This window comes from Sinocyclocheilus rhinocerous, unplaced genomic scaffold, assembly GCF_001515625.1.
Source record: "Sinocyclocheilus rhinocerous isolate Xijiao unplaced genomic scaffold, SAMN03320098_v1.1 scaffold2826, whole genome shotgun sequence".
NCBI classification, from domain to species: Eukaryota; Metazoa; Chordata; class Actinopteri; order Cypriniformes; family Cyprinidae; genus Sinocyclocheilus; species Sinocyclocheilus rhinocerous.
The window spans coordinates 188349-192180 of record NW_015652260.1 but is presented as its reverse complement, the minus strand read 5'-3'; the positions used below and the strand labels follow the sequence as shown (position 1 = coordinate 192180).

The 3832-nt window shown below is 39.3% G+C and overlaps 1 pseudogene; it reads right to left on the bottom strand.

Moving 5' to 3' along the window:
• Positions 1-2530, bottom strand: part of LOC107714108 (uncharacterized) — a 56378-nt pseudogene extending 53848 nt beyond the window's left edge.
• Positions 2531-3832: the final 1302 nt, after the last annotated feature.

Genomic DNA, 3832 nt, shown 5'->3' with positions numbered 1-3832 from the left:
GTCAAGGGTCAAGAGGCAACTAAAGCAACCACTATTCACAAAAACGGTAAGTTGAAGAAAAAAAAAAATCTAAACATTAATTCTGTTTTAGATTTGATTTCATCTATGAAGTCAGTTGTAGTTCTTGTGTTTCTCTTTTCTTCAGTGATTCTGCTTGTTAACAGCAGCTGTTCATCACTAATGATCAATCAGCACTTAATTAATCACTTAATTATCTCATTAACTTTAACACTGCTTCAGTGTTACTTTAACACTCTTTTAGAGTGGGACCATATATGCTCCGAGCAGTGTTCATTTAACACTCGGGAATTTACTGTGTAAGAACAATTCATTGCCTTTGCACTGCTTTTTGACTGTAGCTCCAGCTTCAGCTTGTTCACTTTGTCAAAGTAGGGAACATGTTATGCCCAAAAGCAAAACAAAAAGACATGAACTTTCTTTTATTCCCCGTGCTTTTAAATTGTTTTATAAATGACCTTTTGTGGTGTTTTGAATATGTTATTTTTGACGCATTTCAGGTTGTGCTGCAATAACCTGGTTTGTCAAATTTAAAACTAAACTAAACCTAAACTCAGGGCTTAGATACATGAGGAGAGTAACCAGAGAGAACAGAAACAGGTGTGTGAGAGCAAGGGTCAATCCACACGTACACGGGTATTTTTATAAACTCACCCTGCGTCTCAATGTTCATACTATCCATCCTAAATAGTATGTGAGATTAGAATATGTGTGTCCCAAAGCATAGTCCCCGGAATGATCTACTATTTCAGGTCGATTTCTGAAGTGTGGGTCCGTGCACACTCTAATGGCTAAAATTGCCCACAATCCATTGCGCTTTGGCGAAGGATTCGGTCCAGAACTACAAACACGAATAAAACGCGTTAGAAAAACTACAAACGTGCCAGAGGCGCGCGATCGACGGTTAGGTAGAGAGGTTTACAAAAAGGGGGTTGAGTTACTAATAATCAACATTTAACCTGGTAAAAAATATGTATTTATTTTTATCCGTGTTATATTTCATCTGCAACAGCAATGTGAACTTTTATAAACATCATTATGCAGAAAATATGAGCAGTGTTCTCCGCATGAAAGACCCGCAACTGGCAGATCAACGAGCTACTTCTTTTCTGTCTAGTACGGTAGGAAGATAAATGAAATGAAATGCGGAGAATGTTAACTGTGACAAGATGATTGACAGGCCAGTTTACAGTGACAGGGTGCGTGTAACAGGTGCGACAGAGCGGTCCGTTAAAGACGCAGTTGTGTGACTTGATAGTATTGCCTTGTCCGAGATCTCGCGAGAGGTCACGGAAACCTTTCCAATGTAAGTTCCGGAGATAATTAGATATTACATATAATTTGGTAGTAAAACAAAGTGCTACACCTTTTATTGCTGCAATGGTAAGTAGGCTATATTTATTTTGTACATCATTTGCAACTGCTTTTTATCACTTAATTAGAAGCAATTATTTAGCAAATTAAATTGTGTCATCTGTTATAGGGACTACTGAACAGACAATTTTAAAATGCAAAGTATTTGAAATAAAAATAAAACTCTGTAAACACTTGCATTTTTACAACACTGTAAGTGTGTCCCATCAGGAAATGAAAAGTTCTACACACACTTGTGGTCTTCATGCTCACTTGAACACTTGGACCAAATACAGGAAATACGTCATAGAAGTAGTCAAGTAGTCAAGTGCAAAGACCGCAAGTGTGGGTATTTGGACAACGCATAAGTCCCAAAGCTTGCCTACTCTTCTACTACACACTCAAAAGTGTGTACTTTTTCTTCACCAAAAGAGTACATACTTTAAGGGCATAGTATAAGTAGGCACATTGAGACGCAAGAGCTTTTCCTCCATTTAAAAAAAATAATTTCGCCCACATGAAAATGCAAAAACACGCTATGAAGTACTGTCAAGAGCATGCCAAACCAACAGGTGGCGATATAACCCTAACCGTAGGCCAATGTTGGCCAATTAGAAGCCTGAAAAGTTTATTGCCAGTTGTTACCGGCGCACACTGACGTCACAAGCCAAAATCTCTGGTTTTCACAAGGCTACATGACAACACTGAAACCGGAGTTTCTGAAAATATTCACCCTGGCAGGAGTTTTCAAAAAGGTTTAGTTTCAGTGACCTGATAATGCGTTTGCATGTGGACTAACAGCCAAACCACATAGAAAAAGCAGCGGTTTTAAAAATACCGTGTTCGTGTGAGGAGGTCCTAATTAAAAAATGAGGAAACAAACTAATGCAGCAAACACAGGTATGGCAGATGGTAACAGAGAGAAAGCAAAACCAAAACAGAATTCATGTGACAGTTGTGCAATTGGAAATATAAACTGAATTAAATACTCTAATTATAAACTGGTCCTTTCAAGTAATGTTATTTAAAACATGAAATACTGCTGCATTGTTAATGAGAAAAATATACTGTACAACATCACAGCTATTCATCAGTTGTATAAATGTGTTTGACTCACCTTGGCAGATGACTCCAGCATCTTCATGATGCACACAGTCATGTTGTAATGGTCTGGGTGTCTGTCCCTTTAAGACTCTGATTCGGGGTCTCCTCTGCCCCTGCACTCGTGTGTCTATGCAGGGGGAAAACACATTGTACTTTCTATCGTTTGGTTGCACCTTCCTTTAACATTAATACATAGGTTGATGGTGACCTGCATCGTGTGTTTCGTTCTTCCATAACGCACAATAGGTTACAATGTGATCCCCATCCTCTTGACGAACAGTTTTTTAGTGTAGATTCATTCCCATAGCACTGGACATTATCCAACCATATTTGTCCAGAACCTTGTCCAAAATAGCCTGAACTCTTTGCCTGTATAACACTCCCACAGCCCAGTTCTCTACACACCACTGCCGCATCTGTAGAATCCCACAGATCATCACACACTGTTCCCCATGTTTCATTGTGGAGAACCTCCACTCTTCCAGAACAGAGGTTGGATCCATTCACCAACCTGATAGCTATAAATCACACACCCATATAAGGATTTAAGCCTCCGGCAGTCTAGCTGTTTAGTTATAGCAATTAAAGGGTTACTCTAGAAGAGAGCTTCTCAAAGTCCGGACTCCGGTCCGGATCCAGACCCGCCTCCATTTCGTATTTCAAGAGCACTAATTTCCTACTTTGATAAACTGTTAAACTTGTAAATCATTTGTTTAGTTTTTTTAATGTCTTTTTGGAGATAGTCCGAAATAAAAGCGAAGGCGAGATATTTCAAGTTTTCCTGCGTGACATTGCTGTCATGACATCCAGTGAGCATTTGACATAGCCTAATCAGGCGACACTTCACTGCTAATATGAGGTTTTTTTTTTATTACTTTGACTATGCCGGCCATTTGACTTATAGCAGTGTCCAAGTGTTTCCCATACATTGAGTTATTTGTGGCGGCCCGTCACTATATCAAAACTGACCGGAACAAATAGCTAGATTTTCCAAGAGGCTTATAGGCCTACTTCGTTGAAACATGAGCACTGCACGTTTCAAAATTAAAATGCAGTGCGGGTGTTTTTATATGAATGTATCTTTGAAAATAACCGACCGCCTTCAGAAAAGCTTCGATGTAATTTTCATTCTGTCTTTCCTGTAATGCCTGATAAAGTAGCGTTTGTGAGCAGCGCTTATTAGTTTACAGTCGTTACCGGGGAAACAGCTATATCTCCCGCTCCAACAGCGCCTCCTGCTGGCAGAGAATTAATTTGCATTTGCAAGTCTGTGAGAAACACTGGTGTCTGTCTGCAAACATAAACAAAAAGCATGCTTCAGAACTGTTTTGAGAAGGTGCTTAAGTTTTGAGCCATG